This window comes from Coregonus clupeaformis, chromosome 18 (assembly GCF_020615455.1).
Source record: "Coregonus clupeaformis isolate EN_2021a chromosome 18, ASM2061545v1, whole genome shotgun sequence".
Classification (NCBI taxonomy): Eukaryota; Metazoa; Chordata; class Actinopteri; order Salmoniformes; family Salmonidae; genus Coregonus; species Coregonus clupeaformis.
This window is the reverse complement of record NC_059209.1, coordinates 42,542,636-42,561,422: the sequence shown is the minus strand read 5'-3', so window position 1 is coordinate 42,561,422 and position 18,787 is coordinate 42,542,636. Positions and strand designations below refer to the sequence as shown.

The 18,787-nt window shown below is 45.6% G+C and overlaps 1 pseudogene; it reads right to left on the bottom strand.

Moving 5' to 3' along the window:
- Positions 1 to 18,787, bottom strand: part of LOC121587214 — a 28,498-nt pseudogene that overhangs the window by 982 nt on the left and 8,729 nt on the right.

The following is an 18,787-nucleotide window of genomic DNA, read 5'->3' as shown; positions in this document are numbered from 1 at the left end:
GGGGTGAGGGAGGGGCTGTGTGCTATCAGTCACCTGTGGTGGGCTGTGAGGTCGTGGTCTGTGATGCAGGCCCCATCGTGAAGACTTCTCGTCTGGGATGTTGGCGGTCACCAGGGAGCTAGTGTTGAACCGGACATGTCTGACTGGGTGCCTGCAAACAGACAGGAAGGAGAAACAACTAACGCCATTTTTTACGATTAACCATCAAACACAAACAACACACACAAACCCAAACCCATTCACTAAGGAGCTGAGAATTGCTCAATCAATACTGATGCACCTGTTGGTTTGCTGCCAATGTCAGCCTGATAAGTCAATGTTGAATAATGCTGAATATTTTAGCAATGCATACAAGTGACAGGAACCACAGGACACATACAGTTGAAGTCGGAAGTTTACATACACTTAGGTTGGAGTCATTAAAACTTGTTTTTCAACCACTCTACACATTTCTTGTTAACAAACTATAGTTTTGGCAAGTCGGTTAGGACATCTACTTTGTGCATGACACAAGTAATTTTTCCAACAATTGTTTACAAACAGATTATTTAACTTATTTAACAGTGGGTCAGAAGTTTACTGTGCCTTTAAACAGCTTAGAAAATTCCAGAAAATGATGTCATGGCTTTAGAAGCTTCTGATAGGCTAATTTACATCATTTGAGTCAATCGGAGGATAACCCTAACACTAACCTGTGGATGTATTTCAAGGCCTACCTTCAAACTCAGTGCCTCTTTGCTTGACATCATGGGAAAATCAAAAGAAATCAGCCAAGACCTCAAAAAGAAAATTGTACACCTCCACAAGTCTGGTTCATTCTTGAGAGCAATTTCCAAATGCCTGAAGGTACCACGTTCATCTGTGCAAACAATAGTACGCAAGTATAAACACCATGGGACCATGCAGCCGTCATACCGCTCAGGAAGGAGACGCGTTCTGTCTCCTGGAGATTAACGTACTTTGGTGCGAAACGTGCAAATCAATCCCAGAACAGCAGCAAAGGACCCTGTGAAGATGCTGGAGGAAACAGGTACAAAAGTATCTATATCCACAGTAAAACAAGTCCTATATCGACATAACCTGAAAGGCCGCTCAGCAAGGAAGAAGCCACTGCTCCAAAACCGCCATAAAAAAGCCAGACTACGGTTTGCAACTGCACATGGGGACAAAGATCGTACTTTTTGGAGAAATGTCCTCTGGTCTGAAGAAACAAAAATAAAACTGTTTGGCCATAATGACCATTGTTATGTTTGGAGGAAAAAGGGGGTGTTGCAAGCCGAAGAACACCATCCCAAATGTGAAGCATGGGGGTGGCAGCATCATGCTGTGGGGGTGCTTTGCTGCAGGAGGAACTGGTGCACTTCACAAAATAGATGGCATCATGAGGAAGGAAAATTATGTGGATATATTGAAGCAACATCTCAAGACATCAGTCAGGAAGTTAAAGCTTGGTCGCAAATGGGTCTTCCAAATGGACAATGACCCCAAGCATACTTCCAAAGTTGTGGCAAAATGGCTTAAGGACAACAAAGTCAAGGTATTGGAGTGGCCATCACAAAGCCCTGACCTCAATCCTATAGAATATTTGTGGGCAGAACTGAAAAAGCGTGTGCGAGCAAGGAGGCCTACAAACCTGACTCAGTTACACCAGCTCTGTCAGGAGGAATGGGCCAAAATTCACCTTGTGGAAGGCTACCCAAAACGTTTGACCCAAGTTAAACAATTTAAAGGCAATGCTACAAAATACTAATTGAGTGTATGTAAACTTCTGACCCACTGGGAATGTGATGAAATAAATAAAACCTGAAATAAATCATTCTCTCTACTATTATTTTGACATTTCACATTCATAAAATAAAGTGGTGATCCTAACTGACCTAAGACAGCGAATTTTTACTAGGATTAAATGTCAGGAATTGTGAAAAACTGAGTTTAAATGTATTTGGCTAAGGTGTATGTAAACTTCCGACTTCAACTGTAAATGAGTATATGAATAAGTCCAGAATAGCATATGTCAGTACTCTACCTGCCTTTTGTGGCACTAATAAATAGATGTATCAACAGATCAACAGATCCACACTAAACAACCAAGAGAAAGAACTGTCTTGTCCCACCTGTTGCAAATACCACAGTTTGGCTCCCATCCTCATCTCCCAGACGCAGACCAATCCCTCGCCTCTGCCGCTCACAATCTTCCAATCGTCTGCCTGCACGGAGGTCACGCCCATGTGGTGGGCGTACAGTGATGTCACAGAGGAGCCGGTGCGCAGGTCAAACACCCTCACCCTGAAACGGAACACAGCGAGAGGAAGTTGTCATTTCATCACAGGAAGTGATGATACAGGAAGTAGATCAGACAAAGATACTTGATTCGGTGAACTACTAAAGATATGAAAGGATGCATGTTTTTCTAGCCTGGACCCAGATCGGGGTGTGGTCTTCCCCCTTCTATTGCTGTCAATGTCAAGCCATGGTGATGAGTGATAAGGAGTTGGCGTTACAGCACAAACAGACTGGCACTCAGGCTACATATTAGGTTACCAGAGCAACGGTTGTGCCTCAGAACAATACATTACAGAGAGAAACAACAGAGAACAGTAAGAGATGATCAGAGAAGATCACATCAACAAAGACAGGTAGAAACAGTAACAGCAGGTGGCATTGAGGGGTTTTAATCTGCTTTAGCCCTCTTATAAACAAACATTTAATTACTTTAGGCACCAATAACACTAATTCACTCAAAGCTACAAAAATGTAGGTGTTTGAACTGATTAAACATGATATCGGTCCCAAATGGCACCCTATTCCCTATATAGTGCACTTCTTTTGACCAGAGCCATATGGGGCCTGGTTAAAAGTAGTGCACTATATAGGGAATAGGGTGCCATTTGGGACACATTATGGCAGTGCTGTAACATTAATACAACTAAGAGGAGGATTCTTGGGTCTGGTTTGACGAGCCACACATGCCCCATGGACCTCAGCTCCATCTGTTCATCACTGCTTTAGTTTATTGGGTCCTCAGCAGCAGCCAGAGGATGAGTCCATGCTAAAAGCTTTCCAAAAGTTCATACACCAAATCTAATTTATTTGGGGGTGAACAGATTAAATTTCCGCTTCAAGAAATTAAATGAATCAGGGTTGCATAGCTAAATGGGCATTAGTGTTGTAACTAAGACATATGGCGAGACATGGGCTTTGTCCCAACAGGCACCCTATTCCCTACCTAGTACACTACTTTTGTTCAGAGCACTATGGGCCCTGGTGAAAAGTAGTGCACTATGTAGGGAATAGGGTGCCATTTGAGATGCAACCGTGGTCGTGGCTGCTGAGTGGTGTTGTTTCATGGGCGATTTAGCAAAGGGGATTAAAAGTTACTGTCCGGCAGTCTGTTTGGACTGTGCCCCTGTCTTCCCTGAGCTGCCAGTGAACACGCTACTACACATCAATCATCATGATCCTTGTTTTCTACTAGAAGACACAGCAATGTGAGAGTGGAGCTGTACAAACCAGATTGGGATTACATCATCGTACCGTGGACACTCAAATACTGTAACATGTTATCTTAACATCAGTTGAGGTCATTAAAGGTAAGTTGAAAACTAGACTATTGAACATTTTAACAGACTGCCATGAAACAGAAAGCCTACTAGAGGAGACAAAGCACAGGATATTTTTCTTTGTTTTAGGGTTGTGGTTTGATATTTCCTACTGGCACAGGACCACTGGGCACGACCATGGCTCTCTCTCTCTCTGTCCCCATCTCTCTCCCGCCCCCCCACAATCCTTCCTGTTTGTTCAGACGATGCCTGGGCAGTATTCCAGACAGCCCCGGTCTAATCAGGACCCTCGTTTGCTCCCTGGAAACTCCAGAAAAAGAGTGAGAGAGCAACCAATTTAGAGAGGAGGAGAAGGGAGATGGAGAGGAAAAAGATGTGCATTAGGCCCTGGCCTTTGGCCACCCTGACGGACAGCCAGAGCAGACTCCTGCCCCTAGCCCCCCACAGCACATCAGACAGGGGCCAAACTGTCACAACCAAGTTGGCCTCTGACTGAATACATACTAGACTACTACATCAGAGACTGACTACATACAAGACTACTACATCAGAGTGACTACATACAAGACTACTACATCAGAGACTGACTACATACAAGACTACTACATCAGAGAGACTGACTACATACAAGACTACTACATCAGAGAGACTGACTACATACAAGACTACTACATCAGAGAGACTGACTACATACAAGACTACTACATCAGAGAGACTGACTACATACAAGACTACTACATCAGAGAGACTGACTACATACAAGACTACTACATTAGAGGGACTGTAAGGTTCTGTATTTATTTTCTTAGTTCACCTTGTGTTCTTGAACGTAGCCCTGTTTCTTTGTGTTCTTGAACATAGCCCTGTCTTTCATTTTTGTTTATTGATTTCACCTGTGTTAGTTACTCTCCTGGTCTCATCAGCTCCTTATTTAGTTCATTTCTTTCTGTTTGTGCCTTGTGAGGTATTGTTCGTTTTGATTCTACTAAGGCTTTTCATAGCTCGTTTGTGAGAACCAGTTTTAACTTTCAGTCCTAGTTTTGTTTCTCCTGCCTGTTTGCCTACCTGTGTATGACCATTGCCTGCCTGTGACCACGATTCCTGCCTTCTGCGAAGGTGTAATAAACACCTGCCGCGCTCTGCCCGTGAATCTATACCTTTTTCTCTCTGAGTATTAATTACAGAATACCTCACCAAAAACTGAATGGATTCAGCGGAGCTACAGTGGCGCCTAACCCGGCAAGAGGAGCGTATGGAGGTAATCGGCCATCTTCTCCGCCAGCCTATCCCTACTCCTCCGATGCCAGGCATCGTAACCCATAGCCCTCCTTCATTCATATCCATGCCTGGAAAATGTCAGGGATTTCTGATGCAATGCAGCAAATACATTGAGCACAACCCCACTAACTTCATCACCGACAAGAGCAGGGTGGATTTTGTTGTGTCTCTACTCACAGGCAAAGCCCTGGATTGGGCCACTGCCATATGGACTGCCAAAAGCACAGAACTCAGATCCGAGACCCATTTCCACACCCTCTTCAAAGAGGTATTCGATCACTCTCCCGGTCGTCCTATTGGGGACCTCCTAATAGACCTTCAACAAGGACGCAATTCAGCTGCCAAGTATGCCCTCGAGTTCCGCACCATGGCTGCAGGGAGTGGATGGAGTGATGCTGCTTTACTTACTGTCTACTGAAGAGGGCTCAACAGGGAACTTCAGGCGGAGCTGGCCTGTAGAGGTGACCTTCAGGATTTAAATCAATACATTCGTATGTCCATCTCCATCGACCAACTCATCGCCGACTGCCGAAGAACTCTGCCGCCCAGGAACCCAAAACCTTCTCTTTCCATGATTCCGTCATCCTGTCCGAGTCTTCCAGAGCCCATGCAGTTGGGTCATGCTCCTCTCCCGTGTATCGAACATCAAAGTCGGATCCAAGAAGGGCTCTGCCTATACTGTGGAGGGAAAGATCATCTACTCAGCCATTGCCTGTTCGCCCCCCACGGAGAGATGAGAAGGGTCCCTCCGCTGCCATGCAGGTAGGCGGGTCCGAATGTCTAAATCTCTCCCAGATGCAATTCTCCATCCCAGTATTGATAACCGTGAAGGGGGTTAACGAAGTACATAGCGGGCTTGATAGATTCGGGAGCAGCAGGTAGTTTCATCGATCACCAGCTAGTACAAGAGCTTGACATTGATCTTACACCTGTCACCCTCCCTTAAGGATTAACACCCTGGACGGGTAACCATTGGGCACGGGCTTCATACACACCTGACACAGAGCGTTGCCCTCCAGATTGGAGTCTTCAACACTGAAACCATTCAACTCATGGAACTCTCATCCCCCAAACAGCCACTCATCCTCGGACACCCCTGGCTTTGTCGTCACGACCCTGCCATCTCGTGGCGACAAGGTGAATTAATGTCCTGGTCTTCCAGCTGCTTCACCAGTTGTTTCAGCCTACCCTGCAGAGCCACCACCATTGAGGACTCTGCCTCTGCAGTGCCACCCACCATACCATCTGAATACGCCCTGTACAGCCATGTCTTCAGCAAAATCAAGGCCTCCACTCTGCCACCACATCGCCCAGGGGACTGTGCTATTGACTTACTCCCTGGAGTGTCCCCACCGAAGGGCCGTGTTTACCCCCCATCTATCCTGGAAAATGAGGCAATGGAGAACTACATTGATGAAGTACTCGAAAATGGTTTAATTCGTCCTTCTTCTTCCCCGGCTACGTCCAGCTTCTTCTTCGTTGGAAAAAAGGACGGTGGTCTCCGTCCATGTATTGATTACCGTTCCCTGAATGATGTTACGGTCAAGAACCGTTTCCCTCTTCCTCTGATCCCAGCGACCCTTGAACAAGTGGGCCACGCCAACATCTATACAAAACTCTGCCTGCGGAGTGCTTATAACCTTGCCCATTTACGTGAAGGCGACGAATGGAAGACGGCCTTTATCACCGCACGAGGGCACCACGAATACCCGGTCATGCCCTACGGCCTTACTAACGCCCCCGCCGTCTTCCAATCCTTTAGGAACTAGGTTTTCCAGGATGTGATCAACCGCTTTCTCATCGTCTACATTGATGACATCCTGATTTACTCCCCTCCCTGAAGGAACACATACAGCATGTACAAAGGGTTCTTCAATGGCTCCTTGACCATAACCTTTATGTAAAGACTGAAAAGAGCACCTTCCATGTAACCTCAGTAAACTTCCTCGGTTTCGCACTGACACCTGGAGGGGTCAGCATGGATGAGAACAAAGTCACCGCCGTCAGTAACTGGCCCAAACCCACCACCGTTAAGGAACTCCAATGTTTCATTGGGTTCTCCAACTTCTATCGCCGGTTCATTCGGAACTTCAGTTCTACTGCCGCTCCCCTCACTGCCCTTACCAGCCAAAAGACCCGGACCCTTCAATGGACTGATACCGCACTGACTGCTTTCAACACCTTGAAACGCCTCTTTACCTCAGCTCCTGTCCTTCGCCAACCTGATCCGACCGTTCCTTCCACCCTGGAGGTGGATGCCTCAGAAGTAGGAGTAGGAGCCATACTCTCTCAGTGGGTGGGAACACCTCCAAAATCACATCCTTGTGCCTTCTTCTCCAGGAAGTTATCCCCCGCTGAGAGGAATTACGGTGTGGTGAACAGAGAACTCCTTGCCATCAAGATGGCCCTCGAGGAGTGGCGCCACTGGTTGGAGGGCGCACAACATCCCTTTTCTCGTCCTAACAGATCATCGTAATCTGGAATATATCAGAGGGGCCAAGATGTTAAACTCCAGACAAGCCCGCTGGGCTCTCTTCTTCACATGCTTCCATTTTCATGTTACATACATCCCTGGAAAGAAAAACGTAAAAGCTGATGCTCTCTCCCACCAGTTTGACCTTCCGACCAGTAACTCAGACCCTACACCCATTCTTCCTTCCTCTTGCATTATGGGACCGGTACAGTGGGAGGTTCACTGTGCCATACAAGAAGCCCTAACCTTAGACCCGGCTCCTTCTGAGACACCAGCAGGGAAGAGTTACGTACCAGCAGCTGTTAGACCCCAACTGATGCAATGGTGTCACACGTCCTTGGGGTCAGGACATCCGGGCATTACAAGAACCACAGAACTTCTAGCACGTAAGTTCTGGTGGTCCTCACTGGCATCCAACGTCAGGGATTACGTACTCTCCTGTCCAGTCTGCGCCCAAACCAAAAGCCCTCGTCATCTCCCTTCCAGTAAGCTTCAACCTTTGTCAATCCCTCACAGACCCTGGTCCCACATAGATGTTGACTTCATCACAGACCTTCCAGAATCCTCTGGTAACACCACCATCCTTGTCATAGTAGACCGTTTTTCAAAAATGTGTCGTCTGGTTCCTCTTCCTCATTTACCTAACGCCATGGAATTGGCTGAGTGTATGTTCCAACAGGTGTTCCGTCTGTATGGGATTCCAGAGGACATCGTCTCTGACCGCGGGCCCCAGTTTGTCTCCCGGGTGTGGCGAGCCTTCTGTGACCGACTGGGGGTCGCCCTCAGCCTCTCCTGAACCAAGAAATAGGGAAGTGCCTCGGCCAACAATGTTCTGCCTCTCCACACGACTGGAGTCGGTATATGGCCTGGGCCGAATACGCTCAGAACTTGAACATAGCCCTGTCTTTCATTTTTGTTCATTGATTTCACCTGTGTTAGTTACTCACCTGGTCTCATCAGCTCCTTAATTAGTTCAGTTCTTTCTTTCTGTTTGTGCCTTGTGAGGTATTGTTCGTTTTGATTCTACTAAGCCTTTTCCTAGCTCGTTTGTGAGAACAAGTTTTAGCCTTCAGTCCTAGTTTTGTTTCTCCTGCCTGTTTACCTACCTGTGTATGACCATTGCCTGCCTGTGACCACGATTCCTGCCTTCTGCGAAGGTGAAATAAACACCTGCCGCGCTCTGCACGTGAATCTATACCTTTTTCTCCCTGAGTATTCATTACACTGACTACATAAAATACTATTTAAGGGGGAGGGTCTGACTACATACAAGACTACTTAAGGGGGAGGGATTGACTACATACAAGACTACTTAAGGGGGAGGGACTCACTACATACAACACTACTTAAGGGGGAGGGTCTGACTACATACAAGACTACTTAAGGGGGAGGGATTGACTACATACAAGACTATTTAAGGGGGAGGGTCTGACTACATACAAGACTACTTAAGGGGGAGGGATTGACTACATACAAGACTACTTAAGGGGGAGGGACTCACTACATACAACACTACTTAAGGGGGAGGGTCTGATTACATACAAGACTACTTAAGGGGGAGGGACTGACTACATACAAGACTACTTAAGGGGGAGGGACTGACTACATACAATACTATTTAAGGGGGAGGGAATGACTACATACAAGACTATTTAAGGGGGAGGGAATGACTACATACAAGACTACTTAAGGGGGAGGGACTGACTACATACAAGACTACTTAAGGGGGAGGGACTGACTACATACAAGGCTACTTAAGGGGGAGGGACTGACTACATACAAGACTACTTAAGGGGGAGGGACTGACTACATACAAGACTACTTAAGGGGGAGGGACTGACTACATACAATACTATTTAAGGGGGAGGGAATGACTACATACAAGACTACTTAAGGGGGAGGGACTGACTACATACAAGACTACTTAAGGGGGAGGGACTGACTACATACAAGGCTACTTAAGGGGGAGTTGGCTGTTGTTGCAGGTGAGCTGGGGGTCCCACCTTTAAAAGACCGGCTATGCACAATGAGACAGAGTTGCCTGGGCTTTGTCTGCATTTGGCTGTCTACTTAAAGCCTGATGAATTTGGTAGGAAACCCATAGCAGGAGTTTGATTGGTAAGGATTCTGCCAACTTTTTTCTTTATTTTACCTACCAACTCCTGCCCTGCTGTCAGGGACAAATGCAGATGAAAATGCCTTTTTTTGTTTGTTTCTTTCCCCCATTCGGAGAGCCAGGTTGCAGATGCAGCGCATGTGTGTGTGTTTTAGCGTCTGAATGGCGAGACTACAGGACAGCAGTGTGAAGGCTGCCAGCATCTGCCTCCCGTTGTCTCCCTCACAAATACCCCCAGGCTGCAGATAACATTCCGCTGACCCACGTAGCTCCCTCTTATAAAATCTGTTTTATTTCTGCCAGCGAAGGTGCGAAGAAAATTGCTTTTCTTTTTGCAATTTTCCAAACACCTGATCCTCCCGGCTGCAAGTATTCTGTTTGTACCTCCACATTCCAATGTTCTTAATCCATTGTGATTGTGTGTTGAGGAATATTGTATTGTGATAAATAGGTTTGTTTCTGACTAGAGCCCAGCAGGTGTACCCAAGGGAGCCACTGGATCTAATCTGGTACTACTGTGGTGCTAAAATCTGACAGGCAAAAAGAATGTGTGTGTGACAGATTTTAACACCATAGTAGTGCGTGTGTGTGTGTGTGGCATTGTGTGTGTACACGCAGCAGGTGTAATGACACATTGGGTCCCGTACCTCCCGTCTTTGTTTCCACACACCATCAGGTGAGGGGGGCTGTCTCTCAGGTTGACACAGGAGAAGTCTCCTGCTGAGTTTCCCACAAACACCTCAGACTGGCCTGTTTCTAAGCTGTACACCTGGATCTGAACACAATAACACACAGAGAGTTAGACTCCTTCACTGGCTACTTGGGCAAAAATTATTCTGCACCTGAATATAAACAGAGGCAACACATAGAAAAATAGATATTTGGTGATGGATGCTGTTTCTACAGACAGATGTATTCATACTGTTATTTTATTTTACTTCTGCTCACTTTTTTGTTGTTGTTGTTTTATGTTACTTTTTTTATTAAAAAATAAATGCATTATTGGTTAAGGGCTGTAAGTAAGCATTTCACGGTAATGTCTACGGCGCATGTGGCAAATAACATTTGATTTGATTTGATTTTGATTTGATCCCTGAACACTGCAGCAGGAGTTAGAGAACACCTGGATATGAGCAGATTGAGCAGAGTGTAAAACGTCCTCATGATGTACTCTACATTTAGCAGCAGCATCAGACCTAAAGCAGTAAAGACAGATGTTGATCCTCACAAATTTCTAGTCTCACACACACACACACACACACACACACACACACACTGTCTCTGTCTGTCTGAGCTCCGAAACTCATCACAACACTTTCCATTGCCTCGCTTTTACACAGGAATGAATCTCTGTGCTGTTAACAAGCAGGCAGCAGACCATGCTTCGTAACAGATGCTGGACTACAGTTTTCAGCTGACATGTAGGGAAATTAACAGAATCTAAATGAAATAAAATGGTTGTCAGTAATTATAAACACTACATTTTCTTAACAAAAGGGCTATGAATACAGTGTTGTAAAGCTTAATTAACAAAAAGGTTTGAATATGATAGGAAGGAAATTGACCAACAAGCATATCAATATTAATTCAAAGATAATTATTAATTGTGTTCCCTCCAGCTCCATAACAAAAACCTTTTCAAATGTTATTTAAATGATGTAATCTGGCTGTTATAATTGGTCAATTAGTGGCTGGAGCTGTTCTCTTTCAAAGCAAAACTAAACAAACTAGCCAACGTTCAGACAGAATGGGGAATGATAGATAAAGACATTAAACAAAGGATGAGAGAAAAGAGAAGAGGGGGGAGCGAGCGAGCGAGAGGGGGAAGAGAAGAGAGAGATCGGGGAGAGGGAGCAGGCAGCATGATGTAAGGCTTGAGAAGATGCCAACTGTTTTGTGTCTCCTATTTGGGCCAGGCAGCCTTAATGTGAGCTGGCCCCGAGCGGAGCAAGCCAAAATCGCACACAGGACACACTCACACACACACACGCACACACACACACACACAAACACCGGACACACTCACACACATACAAACAAACACACACACAGGACTTTGAAATGACAGCTTGACGGGATTTGGGAAGGGGGATAGGAGGAGGAAAGGTGGAAAGAGAGGAGAGGAGAGGAGAGGAGAGGAGAGGAGAGGAGAGGAGAGGAGAGGAGAGGAGAGGAGAGGAGAGGAGAGGAGAGGAGAGGAGAGGAGAAAAGGAGAGGGGAGATGAGAGGAGAGAGAAAGAGAGAGGAGATGAGAGGGAAGGAAAGATGAGAGGGAAGGAGAGAGGATAGGGAAGGAGAGAGGAGAGGGAAGGAGAGGGGAGATGAGGGAAGGAGAGAGGAGAGATGAGAGGAAAGGAGACAGGAGAGGAGAGGAGGGGGGATGTCTGCTTGTCTTTTTTTCGATGAATCATCTCAGTTTGGGGGGAGGGGATTTGATTAAAAAGCAGCCCAATCCAGCTATTATGTGGAGGAGCTGTCAGTGAAAACGAGCATAGAGACAGTTTGACGCTAATATGGAAACAGTTTAGGGAGCACCTCAGCATGCTTTGATGAAAGGCATCATGGCTTTGGCTACAGCAGAGTCATCGTGTTAATGTGGCTGCTGGATTCCTGGAGAGATAGTTTGAGCAAAAATAAAATAATAATCTATAATTTGTCCTAAATCGCTGCCTTCACGAGTTCCTCTGTTAAGTAAATGAAGACAAATGTCACTAAACGATTGTCAAATGATGCAGTCTGTTGAGTTCATGTTGCATTGTTATTACACTTGACTTTCAGCTGTCAGGTAGGTTAATGCTTTTAAAGCACATGTAGACCTGACTTATAGATCCAATGTGAACAAACACTGACATGAATACAGTCAATATAAACTCACAGAGTTTGAAGATAAACATTCAAAGCAACTCAGACCTGTCAGAAGTTAATCAAGACCGTTGATCCTAAACGACGAATTGATCCTAACGGAACATGCCACACTTTTCACTGAACAAATCTATGTTATGGATGTGTTGTGTGTAACCTATGGGGGCGGCGGGTACAGGGTACAGGGTAACAGGGTACAGGGTAACAGGGTAACAGGATACAGGGTAACAGGGTACAGGGTACAGGGTAACAGGGTACAGGGTAACAGGGTAACAGGGTAACAGGGTAACAGGGTAACAGGGTACAGGGTAACAGGGTACAGGGTAACAGGGTAACAGGGTAACAGGGTAACAGGGTAACAGGGTAACAGGGTAACAGGGTAACAGGGTACAGGGTAACAGGGTAACAGGATACAGGGTACAGGGTAACAGGGTAACAGGGTAACAGGGTAACAGGATACAGGGTAACAGGGTACAGGGTAACAGGGTAACAGGGTAACAGGGTAACAGGGTAACAGGGTAACAGGGTAACAGGATACAGGGTAACAGGGTACAGGGTACAGGGTAACAGGGTACAGGGTACAGGGTAACAGGGTACAGGGTAACAGGGTAACAGGGTAACAGGGTAACAGGGTAACAGGGTACAGGGTAACAGGGTAACAGGGTAACAGGGTAACAGGATACAGGGTAACAGGGTAACAGGGTAACAGGGTAACAGGGTACAGGGTAACAGGGTAACAGGGTAACAGGATACAGGGTACAGGGTAACAGGGTAACAGGGTAACAGGATACAGGGTAAAGGGTAACAGGAGTCCAGCACAGCACTGAGCAGATGTCTAGACCCCCCAAGTCCACTGGCGGAGGAGGGGAGAGAGGGATGGGAGGAGTTGGGGTGGGGAGGGGAAGGGAAGGAGGGGAGAGAGGGATGGGAGGAGTTGGGGTGGGGAGGGGAAGGGAAGGAGGGGAGAGAGGGATGGGAGGAGTTGGGGTGGGGGAGGGGAAGGGAAGGAGGGGAGAGAGGGATGGGAGGAGTTGGGGTGGGGAGGGGAAGGGAAGGAGGGGAGAGAGGGATGGGAGGAGTTGGGGTGGGGAGGGGAAGGGAAGGAGGGGAGAGAGGGATGGGAGGAGTTGGGGTGGGGAGGGGAAGGGAAGGAGGGTGCAGGTCCAGAGGTGAGGGAGACTGACTCACTAGCTCACTAGCTCACTCAAGCCGACTCTCACAGGCACCAGACAGATAGGCCAATAAACAAAGACATGAACAAGACAGATAAATACATGAGACTTGTAGACACTTAGCAACATACCGTACACAGGAGCAGACAGACAGACAGAGAGACACACACAGACAGACAGACAGACACCGAGAGAGAGACAAACACAGATAGACAGTCACAGACAGAGAGAGAGAGAGACACAGACAGACAGACAGACAGGATCCATTACAAAGACCATTCATGTCATAATACCTCTAAAACATGTAGCTGGAAAAGCAACAAGTCCTAGTTATGACTCAACTCCTCGGTGTGAAGAGAGAGAGTGAAAATGTCTGGATGCCACCTCCATTCTTTTCACAGCTTTTAATTAGGCATATGTCTTCTCATGAAATAACACATAACACATTCTGCCTCAGCAGAGTCTGTTGGCAATTCTTACTTCCCTCTTCGCAGAAGGAAAATGCTGTCAGAAACACTATGAAACCGATAGACTTGTTAAAGCTCATTAAAAGTTGTAATTCTTCAGTTTAATTAGTGAAGGGAAAACGTGCTAATCATGAATTGGCATTATCTAGAGAAGATGAGCTAGCTAGTGGAGAAAGGAAACAAAAGACAACTCAATGTTCGTTGTCTTAGAATATATCATATGAAAAAAATAGGCCTAAGTGACAGTATTTTTGACAGGACGTGAGGCATCAAAATGTATGCCTAGTCAGATTGAAGACCTGTGGAGCTGGTAGGCTATATGACATCTCAATTGATTCTACAAGATTTTAAAAAAATCCTTTAGCTGTAACCTTGAGAGGAAGCACTGCAGCAAAGTTATTTACATTTTACATTTAAAATTTTAATCATTTAGCAGATGCTCTTATCCAGAGTGACTTACAGTTAGTGAGTGCATAGATTTATTTTTCATACTGGCCCCCCATGGGAATCAAACCCACAACCCTGGCGTTGCAAACGTTATGCTCTACCAACTGAGCTACAGGGGCCCGTGTAGCTCTGCATCCTCCACTCTGCGGTGAATCAAATAAAGTTCACTCTCAAACTTTCTCCCAGGCCACTATGTGGCGCTTTACTGATAATATAACATCATCAGGAATGAGAACATTGTAATGATGTCAGTGGGATAGCTCTGCCAAAGACCTGTCTAACCAACAGAGAGAGGCTCCATTTGGGACCGGTCCTTAGTCACTCGACTAATTACTTAAGTACCAGCATCTGTGCCTAAACAAAACATTAAACTTTTAGAGGAGAAAGACAGACTAAGGTGTTTAACTAAGTCGGTTTTTCAAACAGGGTTTTTGTCACAAAACCACATCTTGCAAATATTTGTCTTGAAACACACCGAAATGCATGACACCGATTTACAACTAAAGCCCAATTTGGATCCTTTTAAGGTTATGAAATGTCACGACAAAGACATTTTGGTGTCCGTGTTTCACCTATTTTTTTTAGCTTAATTGAAATGACCAAATGTCAGCCTTTTACCAGATCTGAACTGTAGCCTATAACTGATCGAATTTCTGTATGTTATATACAGTGCATTCGGAAAGTATTCAGACCCCTTCACTTTTTCCACATTTTGTTACGTTACAGCCTTATTCTAAAATGTTATCTACACACAATACCCAACAATGACAAAGCAAAAAAAAAAAGGTTTTTAGAAAAAAAAATCATCCCAAACCATCTCAATTGGGTTGAGATCGGGGGATTGTGGAGGCCAGGTCATCTGATGCAGCACTCCATCACTCTCCTTCTTGGTAAAATGCCCTTACACAGCCTGGAGGTGTGTTGGGTCATTGTCCTGTTGAAAAACAAATGATAGTCCCACTTAGCCCAAACCAGATGGGATGGCGTATAACTGCAGAATGCTGTGGTAGCCATGCTGGTTAAGTGTGCCTTGAATTCTAAATAAATCACCAGCACCAGCAAAGCACCCCCACACCATAACACCTCCTCCTCCATGCTTTACGGTGGGAACTACACATGCGGAGATCATCCGTTCACCCACACCTGGAACCAAAAATCTCCCATTTGGACTCCTGACCAAAGGACACATTTCCACTGGTCTAATGTCCATTGCTCGTGTTTCTTGGCCCAAGCAGGTCTCTTCTTCTTATTGGTGTCCTTTAGTAGTGGTTTATTTGCAGCAATTCGACCATGAAGGCCTGATTCACATATTCCCCTCTGAACAGTTGATGTTGAGATGTGTCTGTTACTTGAACTCTGTGAAGCATTTATTTGGGCTGCAATTTCTGAGACTGGTAACTCTAATGAACTTATCCTCTGCAGCAGAAGTTACTCTGGGTCTTCCAGTCCTGTGGCGGTCCACATGAGAGCCAGTTTCATCATAGCACTTGATGGTGTTTGCAACTGCACTTGAAGAAACTTTAAAAGTTCATGACATTTTCCGTATTGACTGACCTTCCTGTCTTAAAGTAATGATGGAGTGTCGTTTCTCTTTGCTTATTTGAGCTGTTTTTGCCATAATATGGACTTTGTCTTTTACCAAATAGGGCTATCTTCTGTATACCCCCCCTACCTTGTCACAACACAACTGATTGGCTCAAACGCATTAAGAAGGAAAGAAATTCCACAAATTAACAAGGCACACCTGTTAATTGAAATGCATTCCAGGTGACTACCTCATGAATCTGGTTGAGAGAATACCAAGTGTGCAAAGCTGTCATCATGGCAAAGGGTGGCTATTTGAAGAATCTCAAATATAAAATATAAAACACTTTTTTGGTTACTACATGATTCCATATGTGTTATTTCATAGTTTTGATGTCTTCACTATTATTCTACAATATAAAAAAGAGTAAAAATAAAGAAAAACCCTTGAATGAGTAGGTGCGTCCAAACTTTTGACTGGGAGCGTAAGTATTCAGACCCTTTGCTATGAGACTCGAAATTGAGCTCAGGTGCATCCTATTTCCATTGATCATCCTTGAGATGTTTCTACAACTTGATTGGAGTCCACCTGTGGTAAATTCAATTGATTGGACATGATTTGGAAAGGCACACACTTGTCTATATAAGGTCCCACAAATAACAGTGCATGTCAGATTAAAAACCAAGCCATGAGGTAGAAGGAATTGTCCATAGAGCTCTGAGACAGTATTGTGTCAAGGCACAGATCTGGGGAAGGGTACGAAAACATTTCTGCAGCATTGAATGTCCCCAAGAACACAGTGGCCTCCATCATTCTTAAATGGAAGAAGTTTGGAACCACCAAGACTTCCTAGAGCTGGCCGCCCGGCCAAACTGAGCAATCGGGGGAGAAGGGCCTTGGTCAGGGAGGTGACCAAGAACCTGATGGTCAGAGCTCCAGAGTTCCTCTGTGGAGATGTGAGAATCTTCCAGAAGGACAACCATCTCTACAGCACTCCACCAATCAGGCCTTTATGGTAGAGTGGCCAGACGGAAGCTACTCCTCAGTAAAAGGCACATGGCAGCCTGCTTGGAGTTTCCAAAAGGCACCTAAAGGACTCTCAGACCATGAGAAACAAGATTCTCTGGTCTGATGAAACCAAGTTTGAACTCTTTGGCCTGAATGCCAAGCGTCACGTCTGGAGGAAACCAGGCACTGCTCATCACCTGGCCAATACCATCCCTACAGTGAAGCATGGTCGTGGCAGCATCATGCTGTGGGGATGTTTTTCAGCGGCAGGGACTGGGAGACAAGTCAGGATCGAGGGAAAGATGAACGGAGCAAAGTACAGAGAGATCCTTGATAAAACCTGCTACAGAGCACTCAGGACCTCAGACTGTGGCGAAGGTTCACCTTCCAACAGGACAACGACCCTAAGCACACAGCCAAGACAACGCAGGAGTGGCTTCAGGACAATTCTCTGAATGTCCTTCAGTGGCCCAGCCAGAGCTTGGACTTGAACCTGAACGAACATCTCTGGAGAAACCTGAAAAGAGTTGTGCAGCGACGCTCCCCATCCAACCTGACCGAGCTTGAGAGGATCTGCAGAGAAGAATGGGAGAAACTCCCCAAATACAGGTGTGCCAAAATTGTAGCATCATACCCAAGAAGACTCAAGGCTGTAATCGCTGCCAAAGGTGCTTCAACAGAGTGCTGAGTAAAGGTTCTGAATAATATAGAATAATATATTATTTTTTTAATTAGCAAACATTTCTTAAAACCTGTTTTTGCTTTATCATTATGGGGTATTGTGTGTAGATTGATGAGGGGAAAAAACAATTTAATCCATTCTAGAATAAGGCTGTAACGTAACAAAAAGTGGAAAAAGTCAAGGGGTTTGAATACTTTCAGAATGCACTGTACAGTATAATATTCTGCCCATATGAACAAATTAATTTTAGGCCTAAAAGAAACACTAACACACAATAGGCTACAGCTCACTTCACTGCTGTGGAGAACTCAACGTCTGTGGAGGTCTCTGTACGCACCATTGTACCTTCGCTGTTGCGTCTTGCTTGAAAGAAAGCCACATAAACTTTGTTTCCCAGCTATGTAATATGCAGAGGGCTACGTTAGTAGCAGGGTCCTTAGATACACCACATTAATACAGTATATACAAACAGCAGATACTTTGGGAAATAGACTGAACATGTTTAGTACGCGTGTACGTATGTATGTGTGTATGTGTGTGTGTGTATGTGTGTGTATGTATGTGTGTGTGTGTGTGTGTGTGTGTGTGTGTGCATGTGTGTGCGTGTGTGTGTGTGTGTGTGTGTGTGTGTGTGTGTGTGTGTGTGTGTGTGTGTGTGTGTGTGTGTGTGTGTGCATGTGCTTAAATTCAGCCCTATAGTTATATCAGTAAAAAAAAAAAAACATTCAAGGTTGGCCAATTTGTAGCTGTCCAAATGTGTTGAGCACTCAGAAAAATAATGGTTTGGGCTTCAGTATTGGCTTTGTGCATAGCTTTGGCATAACTACCTCAATGTAACCCTGTTCCTAACTCCAGGTACAGTAGAGAAAAAACAACACCTGGGTTGCATTCATTAGAAACCCTAATTTTCAATGAATGCCCTAATGAATACGACCCTGTCAAAAGACTGTAATCAATGCAATGTTGCTTCACCTTGTTGCCTCCATCGTTAATGGCCCAGCCACAGCTCTTGACCCCCAGGGCAGCGTGCGTCACCGAGGCGTCCAGACAGGTGATGGGGTAGACGGTGTGGCACACTCAGGGCTCCAGGTCCTCAGGGGCCAGCAGGTACACTGTCTCCCCAGCAGAGAGGGCCACCAGGGGGCCACTGGCACCAGGACCATAGACTCCACCTGTGACCAGAGCCTCTGTTAGGAA